Here is an 18,977-nt window from a genome sequence, read left to right as displayed (position 1 = left end):
AGCCGGGGTCGGGGGACCCAGGGATCGACCCTCGCGTCTCCTCCCCACCAGCGCGGCGCGATTCCCGGGCAGGGCTGAGGCCGTGGGTCCCCCGGGGCCGCCCAGGCGGGCGGGAAGCCGGGAGGAGCTGCCGCCGACGCAGCCGCCGCCGCCGCAGGAGGCGGAGCGCTGCACCTGGCGGCGGCTGCTCCGCGCTCGGCCCTGAAACGGGTCCAGCCGGTAGCGAGCGGCGGAGGCCGGGCGGGAGGAGGAGGCAGGAGGGGAGAGAGAGAGGAGGTCGGGCCGGCCGGTGCGCTCGGCTCGCCGCTCCTGGTCTCCCCACCGGCTCGCATTCCCCCGCCGCTGCCCCGGAGGAGCCGGCTACCCGCCCGAGATGGTGCGCGCCGCCCCGACAGCCGCCGCCCGGGCGCCCAGAGCCGCCGCCCCGCGCCGGGGGGAGATGGTGCCCCGCGCCCCGCGCAGCTGAGCGCCGCCGCCGCCGCCGCCCGCCCGCCGCAGGTGAGTCGGGGCCCGGAGCGCCGGGGGCCGAGCCGAGGGCGGGGAGCCCCCCCTGCGGCGCGCACACCTGCTGTGCGGAGGGGGGGCGGCTGGCGAGGACGGGCCCAGAGCCCGGGCGTCGGGGCGAGGGGTGTCACCGCTCCCAGCCCCGATCACCCGCTGCTGTCTCCCTCCCCTTGGATTCCCCAGTCGTTTGTCATCTTTTGGGGTGCTAGGGCCGGCTATAGCCGGCACCCCGGCGCGGGCAGCACTTCCGCAAACGTAACTGGAGTCAGGAAAACAAAGGCGCTGCCCAAGGGAGCCCTCGCCCGGCGCCGGCAGTAGCCGGGGTGCCGGGTGAGGTTGGGCCCCAGTGTCCAGGCCCTTCTTGGCCCAGCCCCACTCGCGCCCTTGCCATAAACATCGTCGGAGAAAGGGAGGTGAAAACCATCACACACCCAGCGAACAGATACATAGCGGCTTGTGTGGCTAGAGGAGGAAATTGACAGCGTCTGCTTCCCCCAGGTGAACAAATAAGGGGAGAAAACCCAAAAAAAAACCCTCTTTCCCTTGCCTACTACCATCCTAGAAGAAATACACCACCTCTGTGCTTCTTTTTACTTCAACTTGGCCTAACGTGTCCCTAGAGCCATTTTGAGGTAACAGTAGGGGTTTCTAGGCCTTTGGGGTCCTGTTTATCTTCTACACAGCCCCCTACAAATTTAAGTAGGATGGTGAAAAATCCCAAATGCAACTTTCCCCTTCATTTATCCACCCCCACGTGAAGAGGCAGGTGGATTGATTACCCTTAAGGCCAGGACACGGTGAGGTTTCTCCTCTCCCACACACTCGCAACCAAGAACGTTTCCTTTCATCCGAAAATATTCAGTAAACATTTGACAGAGCTACTGGAACAGATAAAACCATACCTGTCAGTAATAGGAATGAACCTTAGAGAGCTGAGGTTTTAATCTCAACTGGTGTCTAGATTATTTGTATGCCGTCAGACGGGTCACATCTTGAGCCTCCGTTTTCTCACCTGTCAAAGGAGATGGTTGAACAGTATAGTGGACAAGCTTCCCTCTAATTGTTCTAGAAGTTTAGGATTTTGTGGAAGTCTAACCTCTTCAAAAATAAATGAATGCAAAAGGTATGGTGGATGTCCAGTTGACCAAGGAGATGATAAAAGCAGGCCCCTGGTGTCTGCAGGGCATTTCTTTCCCTAAGACGTGGCCACTGGTCTGCCACAGGCGTACGTGAGCGTCACTGATGGCCTTGGCAAGTGAAAGGAGAGGCCAGGAGGCGGCTTCACTGGAAAGGTCGGCTTTTGACACTTGAAGCTGCTGGGCATCAGCAGACATGAGAGGTATTTTCAGTGATTTTGTGGTACTCAGATGACTTGTGTTTGTCACAAGTTGTAAGAAAAACTTAGGATTGCTTTAAGGAGGAGGCTTGGAAATTGCTACTGAGCCCAGAGCAAGATACCCTGGGGGACTAGGAGGAGAAAGGATCATATTTCAATAATGCATTACAGCTACTAGTCATGTTTACAGTAATTTATTTCTAAGACACTTTCTGTGTCTGTACGAATAAAATTAATATAAAAACATGAAGCCAAACCAAAACACAAAGATAAACAAAATAGCAAGGTTTGCGCGTATTTGGTGATATGAGGTATCAGATCACCAGGTCTAGAATATATAGTTTCTGGATTATTAACAGTAATAAGGCAATTTTTGAGCACTTAGAATGTTCAAGGCACCATCTTAAACACTTAAATTCTAAAACTCTGTAAGATAAATCTTTTCCCATTTTACAGATGATGAAAAGGAAGCTCAAATAGTTAAGAGACTTACAAAAACCACAAAATCTGTAGGAGGTGGGGTTAGATTTGACCCTGTGTCTCTGCCTCCAAAGCCCAGGAAATTTCCACACGGTGTCCCTCCCTATTCAAGACCCAGAAGCCTCACCACCTACGCAGGCACCTTCCTTTGCTTCTTGCCTTTGAAAATTAATTTCATTTCAATATACATACATTACTATGTTAACATTTATCTGTGTAAGATAATCTACATACTTATAGTGCATATGTATTTATGCATGTACATTCACCCGTTTGTTCTCACCATTTGTATGTTGAAGGCAAGTGTAAAAATGATCATAACCAGATATGTTAGTATTAGACCGAGAGGTTTTTTGTTTTATTTCTTTTGCTATTCAGTAAATCTTGATTTAGCAATCTCATTGTAGGGAAAGGAAGTGCACTACATGTAAATGTGTCTGTTAACTGCTTTGGCACATTATCTTAGGAAAAAAATCATGATATGGTAAGTGAAAAAAGGAAATTGCAGAAGATATTTATATACAGACCTGCATACAAGCACACATATACCTTGTCTCTTCAGGTGGCTTCCTGAAGGAAGTGGGTTCAGATGATAAAGAGAGGAGGGCACTTTTCCTTTTTACCTTATAAAGTTATTTTGGGCTTACTAAACATTTGTTTTTTTTTTTTGCAACAGGCACTTGTTCTTTTATTATATAAACTAAATAGAGAAATAAAGAGTGGAATTGATTCACTTAATAACAGAAAATAAGGGGAAAAGTGAATGTGCCTAAACTCTGTAATATTAGAGGAGTGAAACATGGGACTCAGGATGTCAAAGAGGAAGGTGGTATTCTGGAATTTGCAGATAAGGGAGCAAAGGGTGATGAGTCTTGGATGACTAAGTTTTATCTTTTCTAATAATACCTATAGCATATTCTATAGTATGCCCGATTTTCCTCCATAATAATGCTTTGGTACACACACCCCAATTTTTAAAAATTTTATTTATTTTTTGGCTGTGCTGGGTCTTTGCTGCTTGCAGTTTTCTCTAGTTGCAGCGAGCAAGGGCTGCTCTCTAGTTGCAGTGCATAGGCTTCTCCCCGCAGCAGCTTCTCTTCGTGGGGAGCAGGGGCTCTAGGGTACGCAGGCCCCAGAGGCAGTTCCCAGGCTCTAGAGCACAGGCTCAGTAGTTGTGGCGCATGGGCTTAGTTGCTCTGTGGCATGTGGGATCTTCCTGGACCAGGGATCAGACCCATGTCTCCTGCATTGGCAGGTAAATTCTTTACCACTGAGCCACCAGGGAAGCCCACACCCACCCCAGGTTATCTGCTGGAGAGGGTGGTAAGAATTTCTTCCTGCTCTTGCTAGTGGTGGCTGTCTGTGGAAGCATAATTGGTCTTTATGTAGAAGGTAGGAGTGCGTGCATTGTGCGCTCAGTCGTGTCTGACTCTGCAACCCAGTGGACTATAGCCTGCCAGGCTCCTCTGTCCATAGGATTTCCCCGGCAAGCATACTGGAGTGGGTTGCCATTTCCTTGTCCAGGGGATCTTCTCAACCCAGGGATCAAATTTGTGTGTCCTCCCTTGGCAAGCAAATTCTTTACCACTGAGCCACCTGGGAAGCCCAGAAGTTAGGAGTAGGAGATATAAATTTACCTGCTGTGTCATTTCTATGAAATGACTTCACAGGTGTAATTATTTTTAGTAACATAATTTCACGAGCTGGAAGCGATTATCAAGTTAATCTAGTCTGATGCATACATATATATATATATCCATACACATATAGTTTAGAAACATACATATGTGTATATATACATAATCTTGTCTGATGTGTATATATACAATTCCACAATTTGGCTTAGTTTTATATAATACTAATAAAAAACACTGCTTAGAATTCTTTTTTTTTTAATTTTATTTTATTTTTAAACTTTACATAATTGTAGAATTCTTAAAAATTAATACATTTCCCTGCTCAGACTTAGAAATCCAGAATCAAATGCATTCACATTTTTCAGAATCAAGGAAACACGTTCTTCCTTGTGTTTTTTACATGAAGGAAAAGTGAATAATATTGGTTCATTGTAAATGTAATAGGCAATCCTGAGAAAAGGGTAACTGTAAAATTATTTTGCATAAGAGATATTCTGACAATTTTAGGTGACATCCAACATTTCGTGTAGGGTTCTAATTCTGTTTTGGGCTGAGGGAAGTCTCAGTCTTTTGATTTAGGAAACTTTGTTGCTCAGTAGGTCCTCTTTAAACCCACAAATCAAGTGCAAAATCCTACCCTAGTGCAAAGCCAGTTTGGGTAAAACCTTTTCCCCAGAGCAAAATGAATGTGTTGTTTTCCAGGACACAGCATTTTGGATTCTTGGGAAATGCAGACATATATATCTGCTGTGAATTCTGCATGGGGCAAAGAAAACATCCTAATGTCTCCATCCAGAACATTCCACTTGGATATGATTCTTCCACAGTTAATTACCCAACATTAGCTGTCTGTGGCCATTATTATACTTGACTGGCATTTTGGAGGGTGAGAAGGCCAGTGTCAGCTTGATTTATTGTCCTAAATCCTGAATGACATGTTATCCAGTACTTAGCCCTATTGTTGGGTTTCAGTAACATTTGCTTTGTAGCTGGTTTTCCTTCTTTGTATTTATAAGATACTTATTTGCTACTTTGTATAATGGTATCATTTAAGTTAGTTGGCTGGGCACTTTTGGAAACTATGAGAGTCATTTGCTAAGGTAATGATTTATGGGCCCTCAGCCCAAATAGAAAACTAAACCAAACCAAATGAAAAATGTGGAACACCTAAGCCGTGAACCTGTATATTAATATATGTCTCTATTATGCTATGGCTATTGCAACTCTGGTTGCTGGTCTGTGGCTTTAAATAGCATATGCGAACAGACACACACACACCCCTACCTCAGCACCAACATAAATATCCCAAATGTTGTGTATTAAAAGGAGCTTTCATGACTTCGCGGGAGGCCCAGTGGTTATGACCATGTGCTTCTGCTGTAGCGGGTGCGGGTTCTGTTCCTGGTCGGGAACTAGGATGCCACATGCCTTGAGGCCGGGCCAGAAAAAAAGAAAAAAGTGAAAGTAGCTTTCATCTGCCTTTATCCCTTTGTCCATTACATTGAAGAGATGTTAAGGTTTGGAAATGTGAATGACTGGCCTGTATTACCATGGAACCTGGTGGTCCCGCTGAATATTAAGAATAGTAAAGGATGAGGGCAAAGATAGGAAGAATACTGGGCTCTTAGAAAAACCATATTCCAGAGATATAAAAGAAGATTGAGGAAAGCAGAGCTGAGACATCTTTTCTGACATTTGTCCTGGCCTATGTTTGAGTAGGGGAGACAGATTCAGAGAATGTGCAGAAAACAGGGAAGTCCAAGTCTGAATGATTCTTTTCTCAACTGTGAATGAGGAAATGTTTTGATCTGAGACCAAGAGTGGAACTTGGGGGAGAGAAAGAGATGGGATGCTGTGAATCAGCGGTGGCCGAGAGAGCTCTGGTGTGGCTTTGTGGGGGATAAAAGAAGAACTGGAAAGAGGAACTGGTGTTGTCTCAACAAGTCTGATTTATGGATGAATTATGTCCAGTGAAAGTGAGCAAAAAGCCTAGGCTGGCATCCTAGCCCCGAGTGGTTCTGTAGAGTGGGGCAGGTGCTCCTACCTCACTTCCCACATGACCACCATGGGGTGAAGATTGGAGACGGGGCCAGCAGAGCCCAGGACTCCCAGAGGAGGAGGACTGCGTCCCTGTGAGCTACATGCTCAATTCTTATAACTGCTCTGGGCATTTTTAGGGACAAGGTTAAGGTAGAATACCCTTGGCCCAAGGTAACCAAGGCCTTTCTCAGCAGAACCAAGCCCAAAGCCCCCACACTAGACACTTAAAGCAGAACCATACAAAGTGATACACTCACTCTCTCTGACTTTTACAGAAATGCACTGATCCAATCCAGCATAGCCCAGCTTCTGTAGCTATTGTGGCGTGCCTTATTCTGTTTAAAAATGATTTCTGGGAAATTGTGTTTAATGAACGGATAGAACCCAAACTCACCTTTATGAGAGAGTTTGAATAAAAGAGTTTGAAAAGTGTAAAAATGATATCCATTTACCTTTTATTTCCTATAAATGAGGTTCCCCTATTTTGAAGATGCTTTATCTTTTAAGAGCGTCTCAAAGCTCTTATAACTGGCCCTCTCAGTTGTTCCTGCAGGATCCCGCACAGTGATAGGCAGACTTCAATTGAGCAAGTCCCAGTGACCTTTCCGGGACTGCAGGATCAAAGGTGTCCCAGTTATCACTCAGATGCTTTGTATTTCAAATGATTCCTTTTAAATATGTATTTTCAAATTGATACTTGTTGGAAAAAAAATTCAGCAAACTAAAAGAAAAAAAATTAAAGTAACTCCTAATTTTACTTCTTAGAGATTACCTTTAGTAACATTTTGATATTATTTTCCAATCTTTTTCTAAAGTATATTTTGTATAAAGGACAAAATTTACAAATGTAAACTCTTACACACAGGTTTGTGTCTTGCTTTTTCTCCACTTAATGCTTTTTTTTTCATGAACATTTATCCATATTCTATTAAAGTTCTGTTAACTTCAGTTTTCCATCCTATGGGTATAACGTTCTTTTTTTTTCTCTTATGTTCAGATACATAATTCAACTGCTTCTGTTGCTGATCACTGACTTTGTCTCAGTTCTCATCATTATGATAAACATCCATACACTTAAATCCTTGCCTTCTAGAAAGACTTTTCTTCTACTCTCAGTTAATGAGAGTGCCTATTAATATTTATCTTTACCAGCATTGAATATTTTCATTTTCAAAAGTATTAGTATGGTATGTTTATTTAAGTGCCTTATTTAATGGGCTAGGTAATAAATCTGAAAGAAACTGATAGCACTTGGTAGCTCTGAATTCAACAGAGTCCTAACAGCATAAAAAGCAAGACAAATTAGATTACATATGCTGGAATGTGCTTAGTATATAAAATTTTGTTTTAAACTACGGTGTAGTAAGGGGTATAAGAAAAAGTCATTGGTGATAGCTACATGTATATGGAAGAATGTATTTTAAACTGTGAGATCTATATTTTGATCTAGATTGTAAACTCATAAAAGACATGTTTGAGAAAGAAGCAACTATAAATTTTTGTTTAGAATGCCATGTCTTACATATAGATTGTACACTCTTTAAGCCTCGTAACTTTCTTAGTGACTAATAATGCCAGAATAGCCAAGTAAGTCTTTTCTTGACTAAGCCAGTCTTTTATTGAATAAGCATTTATCAAGCACCCATTATAAATATAGCATTATTTTACACAGCTAACACATGTGCTGATGTCCTAACCCAGTGCTACAGAACTAATACTTGGAGTTGTCTCTTTATTTCTCAGTATAATTCTTATTTTTCCACAGTCTAATTTTCTTGTGTTTCTAGTATTTAGGATTTCCTGTATTTCTAGATTTTAGACTCATAGTCCTATAATAATTGTATTTGCTCATCAGTCCTTTTCTGAACAGATTTGAAAAAAAAAAATGAATGTGTGTCTGTGTATATAAAACAAGCATTCACATAGGTTTAAAAATAAAAAAACCTTTAAAAATCAAGAAGCATTTTAATAGAATTGAAATTCCTTTTATAATCATATATATTCTGTATAAATTGCTTCTGAATATACAGTGGTACTTTACAGAGAAGAATCTAAAACTTTAAATAACTCAACTTTCATTATCAACCTTTTAAAAATTCTTTGTTTTATGCTTTGAAAAGATAAGAAAAGAGAAAAGGTAAGATTTTTCTGTGTTAACTTCTTGGCAAAGAAACAAAGATTGTGTTTATAATCATTAAAATAGTAAATAATTTGATAATCAAGACAATGTTTAAATGATAAGGGTTGATTGCTGTGGCTCCCACTGTAACTGGGCTTGCGCTCGCGTTGACCAGGCTTCATGCTTTCCTTTTCCTCTCCTCTTCTAATGCAGAACCTGTTCTGTTACCTCCAAGGTGTTTGCAGACACCATGGTTCTCGGGCTCCGACTTGACGCTAATTGCCCTTGTAGGGGCCCCTGTCTGAGAAACTGCATAATGCCAAAAAGCTAATCGGAATTGCATAAACATTTATTAGAGAAGAAGATAATATGATGCTAGCATCAACATACATTTGAAAATGAGTGGAACTTGTATGTATGATGCATTTATTCAGTGGTTTCAAAGACCGCTGGCAGGAACTCCAGTTTCTTAGGTTAGAACTGTTGCCCTGGAGGAAGCAAGTGGCTGGTGGCTCCATGCCCGCTTCCGTGGCTCCTGGATGGAGGAGAGTGGATGGGGAACCTCTGAGTGGGCTTGTCTTTCAAGACCTATTGCTTACATTACAGGTTGAAAAGTATTGAGAAAGAATTTCCCCTCATTGGAAAAGACTCTGATGTTGGGAGGGATTGGGGGCAGGAGGAGAAGGGGACGACAGAGGATAAGATGGCTGGATGGCATCACTAACTCGATGGACGTGAGTCTCAGTGAACTCCGGGAGTTGGTGATGGACAGGGAGGCCTGGCGTGCTGCGATTCATGGGGTTGCAAAGAGTCAGACACAACTGAACTGAACTGATCTGAAAAGTTATGCACGTTGTAACTTTTAGCACTGTTGGTTCCGTCATCTGAGTACCACCACTATTTGTAATATTATTTCAGTGGGGAAAAGGTTTCTAAGCTTCAGCTATGGAAGTTCAGTGAATATTGGAAACCCAGCCTATTCAGGAGCTTGGTTATTCTAAACAGTTTCATTGATGCATCTGGCTATTGATCTTGGTTTAGAGAGAGATGACTCTGCACTGATTCTAATTTTTACAAACCTCTGTGACCCCCTTAAATCCTTATATTGTTTCTCTTCTTGACAAATAATGCAGGGTGTCACTAACAGCATGTCCAGTAAATTTCACTTCCTAATTTGAACACTTTGTGGAAAATTCTGAAAGAGATGGGAATACCAGACCACCTGATCTGCCTCTTGAGAAATTTGTATGCAGGTCAGGAAGCAACAGTTAGAACTGGACATGGAACAACAGACTGGTTCCAAATAGGAAAAGGAGTTCGTCAAGGCTGTATATTGTCACCCTGTTTATTTAACTTATATGCAGAGGACATCATGAGAAACGCTGGGCTGGAAGAAACACAAGCTGGAATCAAGATTGCCGGGAGAAATATCAATAACCTCAGATATGCAGATGACACCACCCTTGCGGCAGAAAGTGAAGAGGAACTCAAAAGCCTCTTGATGAAAGTGAAAGTGGAGAGTGAAAAAGTTGGCTGAAAGCTCAACATTCAGAAAACGAAGATCATGGCATCTGGTCCCATCGCTTCATGGGAAATAGATGGGGAAACAGTGGAAACAGTGTCAGACTTTATTTTTCTGGGCTCCAAAATCACTACAGATGGTGACTGCAGCCATGAAATTAAAAGACGCTTACTCCTTGGAAGGAAAATTATGACCAACCTAGATAGCATATTAAAAAGCAGAGACATTACTTTGCCAACAAAGGTTAGTCTAGTCAAGGCTATGGTTTTTCCTGTGGTCATGTATGGATGTGAGAGTTGGACTGTGAAGAAGGCTGAGCGCCGAAGAATTGATGCTTTTGAACTGTGGTGTTGGAGAAGACTCTTGAGAGTCCCTTGGACTGCAAGGAGATCCAACCAGTCCATCCTGAAGGAGATCAGCCCTGGGATTTCTTTGGAAGGAATGATGCTGAAGCTGAAACTCCAGTACTTTGGCCACCTCATGCGAAGAGTTGACTCACTGGAAAAGACTCTGATGCTGGGAGGGATAGAGGGCAAGAGGAGAAGGGGACGACGGAGGATGAGATAGCTGGATGGCATCACGGACTCGATGGACGTGAGTCTGAGTGAACTCCGGGAGGTGGTGATGGACAGGGAGGCCTGGTGTGCTGAGATTCATGGGGTCGCAAAGAGTCGGACACGACTGAGCGACTGATCTGATCTGATCTGATTGGATTTTTTTGGTTTGGATAAATTCACACGATAATAAAAAAAAAATTTTGAACACTTTTTTTCCATGCTATACTATGAATCATTGCTTGTACCTCACACTGGGCTTGTTTTAAGACAGGAGGTTTATTTGAGAGAGAGAAGGAAATGAGGTTCTGGGCTTTGCTTCAAATTTATACTGTAACCTCTTGACACAATACTTAACCAAAAGCCTTAAAGGAATTAATAGAAATCTGCTTCTATGATGGCTGATAAGGTCTGAGAATCTAAATTACAGTTTTTAAAATTGATATTTAAGTGTGTCTTTCCACAAAGTAGAAGTGAAAATCCACTTGGCTTTAATCACTAAAACCTTATTTAGGGTTAAAGTCTATTCTGCGTCTCCTCTTCTTGAGATGAAAATAATTTGTTCTTTTCACCATCTTAGCAAGTGAAGGAAAATATGTTGGAGATAGTTTCATCTTCTTTCTTTCACATTTACTATGTTACAAATATAATTAAAATGTTCCTAAGGGGGCTGTATTTTAAATGGATAGTTATTTCTTGCCTGGTTTACTTAATTATTCTAGTTCATAATCCAACCATGTATCCTCTAATGAGCCTATGCACCTCCTCCCCACTCTCCAGCGAGGCTGTGGTCATGGGAATGGTTTTGGATGTAAATTCATGAGCAATGATGGATAAAATACAAGCTGGGTTCCAGGGTTCAAGGGTGGTGCCAGAGATTACCATGAGAACACTCGGGAAGAATGCTTTTGGAGTAATGGCAAAATAAGACCCAGAGTTGTAGTGAAATATCATACCCTGGAATAAGATCATGGCCGCCACCACCGAATTTTCCTCTGTTGCTTTTGAGTTAGAAAAATTGCTTTTTCATACATTATTTCATTTAAGCCCCAGAATCCCTCTGAGAGTTAGTTGACTTGGGTTTGTGTTTTCAGTCTCCATTTTATACTGAGGAAAGGGAGGCTGAAAGAGGCACTGCTATGTGAAAGCCAGGAGAGCAACTGGGACTTCTCTCTGCACTTCCTAAAATAAATGTCTGCCATTTTAAGCCTTAGTAAAACCTTTAGAATCTTGCCATCAGGTGTTTGTAAAAGATAACCAATATTTATTGACAGCTTAAGAGTAAAGGTGGAGAAGGCAATGGCACCCCGCTCCAGTACTCTTGCCTGGAAAATCCCATGGATGGAGGAGCCTGGTAGGCTGCAGTCCATGGGGTCACTAAGAGTCGGACACGACTGAGCGACTTCACTTTCACTTTTCACTTTCATGCATTGGAGAAGGCAATGGCAACCCACTCCAGTGTTCTTGCCTGGAGAATCCCAGGGACGAGGGAGCCTGGTGGGCTGCCGTCTATGGGGTTGCACAGAGTCGGACACGACTGAAGCAACTTAGCAGTAAGAGTAAAGGGCGATATACTAAGTCCTGAATTCTTCCCTCAAGGTGTTTATAATCTAGTTGGGGCACACAGGAAATATCTATTAAAAGAGCAGTAAAATCACCCCTAAATCATGCAACAGCTCAGGTGTGAGAGCAACCTCCAGAAGTTGAGGAAGGAGTCAGGAAAATACTGCCAGTTTATTTGATTTCCAGACATTGTAAAAGATCACATTAGATTCATCAAGTTCTGCTACAATGGTTCCATCACAGAATATTAGTATTTGCAATTAGTGTTAAGTGCAGTTGTTGCTGTTTAGTCACTTAATCGTGTCTGACTCTTTGTGACCCCATAAACTGTAGCCCACCAGGCTCCTCTGTCCATGGGATTTCCCAGGTGAGAATACCGGAGTGGGGGGATCTTCATGACTCAGGGGTCAAACCCACATCTCCTGCATTGGCTGGCAGGTTTTTTACCATTGAGCCACAGTACAATAAAAGATCAAATGTTAGGAAATCCTTAGTAGAGGTTGCAGTAGCAGAATGCTGCCAATCTGCTTTCCATACTGAACCTCTGACGATCATTGCAAAATACAGATGTGGTCATTCTGCCCTCCTCTTCTCTTTGGTGGCTCTCCATTATGCTCAAAATAAATAACATGCGCACATTCTTACAGATCAGGCGCCGTGCTAAGAGTTCAACAGGCATCATCTTTTTTTCATCCTCACGGCTACCCTAATGGAAAAATATCCATGTATTCCGCATGTTGTAGATGAGGAAGAATAAGACTTCGAGAAGCTGGAAGCCTTCCCAAGGCTACAGAGCTTGACGGTGGCAGAGGGAGGCTCTCAGTCTCTGCCCATCTCACTTCCCACTCAGGAATGCCTTGGCATCGTGCTCAGCCCCTGCCCTGTGCCTCCTTTGTGGGTGTCTCTTACTCATCCTTTAAGATTCCCACTGTGTTAAGACCCCACCCCAGAGACTCCTGTGTCGCCCGTGCTTGCCCCTGCCTTTGGCTCACCACTGGATTCGATAGCAGGGCAGCAGGTTCTTCACTGTTTGAATTGTTGCTCACCAAGCATGCATCCCATCTAATAGTTGATGCTAGATTTATATTTGTGGGGTTAAAAAAAAGAATGTCTTCATTGCTGTTGTTTAGTCACTAAGTTGTGTCCAATTCCTTTGGGATCCCGTGGAGTATAACCTACCAGGCTCCTCCCTGTCCTTAGGATTTCCTGAGAATACTGGAGTGGGTTGCCATTTCCTTCTCCAGGGGTCTTGCCAACCCAGGGAGCAAACCCGCATCTTCTGCATTGGCAGGTGGATTCTTTACCACTGAGCCACCAGGGAAGCCTTTTATCTTCATTATCAGTCCCTAATGTAGTATTTTGTATTCTGTCCATTCATCCCATAGCTTACTTGAGGCCTCCTGTAAGCTATTACTGTCTGCTCGCCTCATTTGCCGTCAGCCCCAGGGTTAACCTTGTAAGGATGTCTTGCTGTCTTTTCTTTCCCTCATCCTGGAGTAGTTTTCTCATCCTCTTTGCCTAAAGCCTTAACCCTGCACATCTGTCAAGGGTCAGGTTAAGTCCCTCATCCTCTTGACAGCTCCCATCTGGAATCTGGGCTCTCTTCTCTGAACCCCGGAAGCAGCCCTGTTGTCAGTAACATTTTTTGATTTTGCAGTGTTCTGTGGCTTCTGTTATTCTTCTGACTTGTCATTTAAACCTTCCTTGGGCTCACCTTTTAACTATGAAGTCTTTGAGACCCAAGACCAGGTCTTTGGCTCCCTGTCTAGTAGCTGCCCTGCGTGTCAAGAGGCAGTAACTGCCAAGAGAAGAGACTTCACGATTTGAATCCCAGCTCTGCCACTTATTCCCTTGGGGTAATTGTTTACCTTCTTTCTTTCTCAGTTTCCTCATCTGAAACGTGGGGGAAGTAATCCTATTGCCCCAGAGAACTGTTGAGAGGAATAATGAGTTAGTCCATTTTAAGCCCACAGCAAGTGCTGTTTTAGTGTTGTGTTTGATTTAGTAATAATAGTGAGAATAATATAGCCCACTAAGCTCCTATTAAAATACAAAAGCGTTGTCTAAAGTGGGCGGCCGCAGGCTATGAATTAACCACCACATGGATCAGTTTGTCCCCTAGCAGACGCATTTTGCTACAAGCTTGGGAAAGGTCCACCATGAATGACAAGAAATGGCAGGTTCTGGGTTCTGGGAAGGGTTGTGGGGAGTCTGTGGGTAGCACTGAGCACCTGCAGGGCTCCAGTTGGACCCTGGAGAATCAGACAGGGTTGACAAGACTAGAACTGCTTCGGTTCTTTCACAATTTCATGCAGCCATAAAGGAGTCATGTCAAAATGCTCGCAGAGGAAAAGGCAGATTCCACACAGTCATTCACCTTTGCATACCACCTGCAGTGGCCCTGCAGCATGTGGGACTGTTATAAAACCAACCTTATATTTCTTTTTCATGACGTTGGCTCAGTGTGTAGCAGATGCTAAAGCAGTCCTTACTGAAAAAAGGTCTGTTGGAATTGACATTGAGTGCTGTGCCTTTAAGGAAAACTCTATTCTGGAAAACACTGGGGGTTGAACTGAACGGTTCACAGTGCACTGTGTGAATACCAGGATGCTAAGGCTCCCTGGTGGCTCAGACAGTAAAGCGTCTGCCTGCAGTGCGGGAGACCCGGGTTCGATCCCTGGGTTGGGAAGATCCCCTGGAGAAGGAAATGGCAACCCACTCCAGTACTGCTACTGCTGCTGCTAAGTCACTTCAGTCATGTCAGACTCTGTGCGACCCCAGAGACAGCCCACCGGTCCCTGTGATTCTCCAGGCAAGAACACTGGAGTGGGTTGCCATTGCCTTCTCCAATGCATGAAAGTGAAAAGTGAAAGTGAAGTCGCGCAGTCGTGTCCGACTCTTAGCGACCCCATGGACTGCAACCCACCAGGCTCCTCCGTCCATGGGATTTTCCAGGCAAGAGTACTGGAGTGGGTTGCCATTGCCTTCTCCGCACTCCAGTACTCTTTCCTGGAAAATTCCATGGACTGAGGAGCCTGGTGGGCTACAGTCCATGGGGTCATAAAGAGTTGGACACGACTGAGCAACTTCACTTAAGGCTCATTTACAGCGGTTTTTCCATGTCTGTATTGGGAATAAATTGCAGCCATAGTTAAAGTTCTGCTCTATGATCTGAGTTGCTCAGAAGCCTAGTGAGTGGTCCGTAAGAGCTGACAGGGTAGCTCTTTCCCCATCTGCAGCTTCAGTTCTGGTCTCTGGGCAGCAGCGCGTTAAGAGCGCGGCATTGCCAGGAGGGAATGTCTCCCTTCTGGGTAAGCCGAGGGTGGTTTCCGCTCCATCACCGATGGTCATGTCACTGCTACAGTAAAGCACACGGCGTCATAGTGTGTTGGTGGATCTGACCTTTGGCCTTTGTGGTTCCAAGTAATATATTCAGGTTTAAGATTTTTTTCTTCAAAAGCTGAATCTGCTTCCATACTCATCTACTTGTGGATAACTCAATATATGTTTTAGCAGTTTGAATTTAAATATTTAATGAAGAAAGCTATCAATTTTAACAAGAATGATTTCATCACCTCTCATCAATAATTCAGAAATACCTGCTATTTTTTAATGACTTGGTGTAGATACTAGTTGAATGCCTTTCCAGGTTTTCACAGTAATGATGTTGATTACGATCATTAGAGACTGCCAAGTGAGAAAATTTTTCTAATTTTCTGAAAAACAAAAGCCCCCCCCCCCCCCGCCCTCTTCATCCAAGTAGGATTAACTGCAAACCTATCTGAGAAGGCAATGGCACCCCACTCCAATACTCTTGCCTGGAAAATCCCATGGATGGAGGAGCCTGGTAGGCTGCAGTCCATGGGGTCGCTAAGAGTCAGACACGACTGAGCGACTTCACTTTCACTTTTCACTTTCACGCATTGGAGAAGGCAATGGCAACCCACTCCAGTGTTCTTGCCTGGAGAATCCCAGGGACGGGGGAGCCTGGTGGGCTGACGTCTGTGGGGTCACACAGAGTCGGACACGACTGAAGTGACTTACCAGCAGCAGCAGCAAACCTATATAAAGATTTTCCAGAGAAGTTCATCAATTTGTTTCTGCTTATAATTTAAAATGTTCCAAGTAGGATTAACTGCAAACCTATAATAAAGATTTTCCAGAGAAGTTTATAGATTTGTTTCTGCTTATAATTTAAAATGTCTTCTCTCTTTTTAAAAGTTTGTTTAAAAAAATCTTTAAGATTCAGAAGTTTAAAACAAAATATTAGCTTAATGGGTTCAAGTTGATGGACTGTTAAATAAACAAAATCTCTCCTAGGTTTGCAAACAGAGTAAGTACTTCATCCAACATATAAATATTCTTACTATTCCCTATACTTATTCTGTCAATCCTTATGGCAAATTAAATGTAATCTAAGTCAGCCAAAGCATGTCCTGCTTTGGGACACGTTTTAATTTTATTAAAACACAGAGATTTTGGTGGAGTTCATTTGTTTCTTTTTTGTTCCTGATCTTTTAATTACACAGATGGCTATCAGTTAGGTTCAGATGCTCAGTCCTGTCCAACTCTTTGCTACCCCATGGACTGCAGCACGCCAGGCCTCCCTGTCCATCACCAACTCCCGGGCTTACTCAAACTCATGTCCATTGAGTTGGTGATACCATCCAACCAGCTCATCCTCTGTCGTCCCCTTCTCCTCCTACCTTCAATCTTTCCCAGCATCAGGGTCTTTTCCAATTAGTCACTTCTTTGCATCAGGCAGCCAAAGTATTGGAGTTTCAGCTTCATCATCAGTCCTTCCAAGGAATATTCAGGACTGATATTCTTTAGGATGGACTGGTTGGATCTCCTTGCAGTCCAAGGGACTCGCAAGAGTCTTCTCCAACACCACAGTTCAAAAGCATCACTTCAGGGCTCAGCTTTCTTTATAGTCCAACTTTCACATCCATACATGACTACTGGAAAAACCATAGCTTTGACTAGATGAACCTTTGTTGGCAAAGTAATGTCTCTGCTTTTAATATGCTGTCACGGTTGGTCATACATTTTCTTTCAAGGAGCAAGCGTCTTTTAATTTCATGGCTGCAGTCACCACCTGAAGTGATTTTGGAGCCCGAGAAAATAAAGTCTCTCACTGTTTCCATTGTTCCCCCATCTGTTTGCCATGAAATGATGGGACCAGATGCCGTGATCTTAGTTTTCTGAATCTTGAGTTTTAAGCCAACTTTTTCACTCTCCTCTTTCACTTTCATCAAGAGGCTCTTTAGTTCTTCGTTTTCTGCCATAAGGGTGGTGTCATCTGCATATCTGAGGTTATTGATATTTCTCCCGGCAATCTTGATTCCAGCTTGTGCTTCATCCAGCCCAGCATTTCTCATGATGTATTCTGCATATAAGTTAAATAAGCAGGGTGACAATATACAGCCTTGACCTACTCCTTTCCCGATTTGGAACCAGTTTGGAACCAGTCTACAGATGGCTATAGTTATACTTTATTTTATTTCTGTATTCACAATGTGGATTATCTCAGTTCCTTTTCTTCAGTATCTAAGGATGACCCGAAAATTTTAGTGTCTAAACACTAATATCCTGAGTTGAAACAAAAAGTTTTTATTTGTATTTTTAGATTTGAAATTCATATAAAAAAGTTACTGAATGTGACATTCATAAAACAGGTACTGAATGTCATATTACATGAACATTTTCTTCACTACTTTGCATTGGTTGATACTATGAGAACTACTTAACACCTGGACTCATGTACCAAGAGAAACCTTTCATAACCTTATGATAATCAAGAATCATTTGAATCTGATGGAGAGGAAAGAATGGTTTAGGGGAAAGTCACTCATCAAGGTTTAAATCAACCTCCTAATGTAAGATATTTTGCAACTTTGAATTACTATTTTGGCATTAGTTCTTTCATCATCCCTTGAACAATTTAGAAATTATGCTTTTGTTGTTGTTGTTTTGTTTTTTAATTTTATTTTATTTTTAAACTTTACATAATTGTATTAGTTTTGCCAAATATCAAAATGAATCCGCCACAGGTATACATGTGTTCCCCATCCTGAACCCTCCTCCCTCCTCCCTCCCCATTCCATCCCTCTGGGTCGTCCCAGTGCACCAGCCCCAAGCATCCAGTATCGTGCATTGAACCTGGACTGGCAACTTGTTTCATACATGATATTTTACGTGTTTCAATGCCATTCTCCCAAATCTTCCCACCCTCTCCCTCTCTCACAGAGTCCATAAGACTGTTCTATACATCAGTGTCTCTTTGCTGTCTCGTACACAGGGTTATTGTTACCATCTTTCTAAATTCCATATATATGCGTTAGTATACTGTATTGGTGTTTTTCTTTCTGGCTTACTTCACTCTGTATAATAGGCTCCAGTTTCATCCACCTCATTAGAACTGCTTCAAATGTATTCTTTTTAATGGCTGAGTAGTAAACTTTGTGTCCTTCTCTGACCCACTTGTTATAGAATCAGCAGTTGATTTATGGAGAATAATTAAATAAAGGCCACCTGGCTAGAATTCGTGCAGTTAGAATTTGATCTGTACAAATCTGAAAACTCTTTTTAGTCTGTGATGGAAGGATACTAGTAACTGCTTTTAATTATTATCTTTCAAAAAAACATAGCTCTTACAACTGCATAATTATTTTTTAGCTTCGATTTTTATTTTTAAAATGAGTTATGTATATACAAAGCTTTTTTAAAAAACTGAGCAAGTTTGCAGGGCTTTTTTTTTTATTTTAATTAGACTTTTTACACCATCTTGCCTCATTTCTTCTCTCAGAGGCAAATATTAATACATTTTCTGCTTTTAAGGGGAGAAGGCAAAGGCACCCCACTCCAGTACTCTTGCCTGGAAAATCCCATGGGCGGAGGAGCCTGGTAGGCTGCCGTCCATGGGGTTGCTAAAAGTTGGACATGACTGAACAGCTTCACTTTCACTTTCTGCTTTTAAGGTGATTATTCTGATATTTACCAGTGTGTTTTGAAATAAAAAGCTGGTATTCTGAGTTCATGGTTTTTAAATGAAGGCATTATGTATTGTTTTCCCACAGTGGAAGATACAGAACTAAGTGTCCATCCTGCCTCGGCTCTCCATGTGCATTCAGCCTTCTCATTTCCCTGTTTTCTTCATATAGGTACGTGGCAATTTTGGATAGTTTACTAGTCACTGCTTACATTACTATGACCATGTAGG

The 18,977-nt window shown here is 42.8% G+C and overlaps 1 protein-coding gene across 3 annotated transcripts in view; it reads left to right on the top strand.

Moving 5' to 3' along the window:
- The first annotated feature begins 212 nt into the window (after positions 1-212).
- Positions 213-18,977, top strand: part of MFSD6 (major facilitator superfamily domain containing 6) — an 89,789-nt gene continuing 71,024 nt past the window's right edge. Inside the window, exons 1-2 of one of the 3 annotated variants that reach the window (XM_055571925.1) lie at positions 213-498; positions 18,835-18,918. The gene's annotated coding sequence lies outside the window, so the exon portion shown is untranslated. Of the gene's footprint in view, positions 499-18,680; positions 18,736-18,834; positions 18,919-18,977 lie in introns of those variants that run through there. The other 2 variants (XM_055571927.1, XM_055571926.1) reach the window with 2 other exon arrangements.

The sequence above is a fragment of the Bubalus kerabau genome, chromosome 3 (genome assembly GCF_029407905.1).
Source record: "Bubalus kerabau isolate K-KA32 ecotype Philippines breed swamp buffalo chromosome 3, PCC_UOA_SB_1v2, whole genome shotgun sequence".
Lineage (NCBI taxonomy): Eukaryota > Metazoa > Chordata > Mammalia > Artiodactyla > Bovidae > Bubalus > Bubalus kerabau.
Note: the sequence above shows the minus strand (reverse complement) of the source record. Positions and strands in the feature narration are given on the sequence as shown.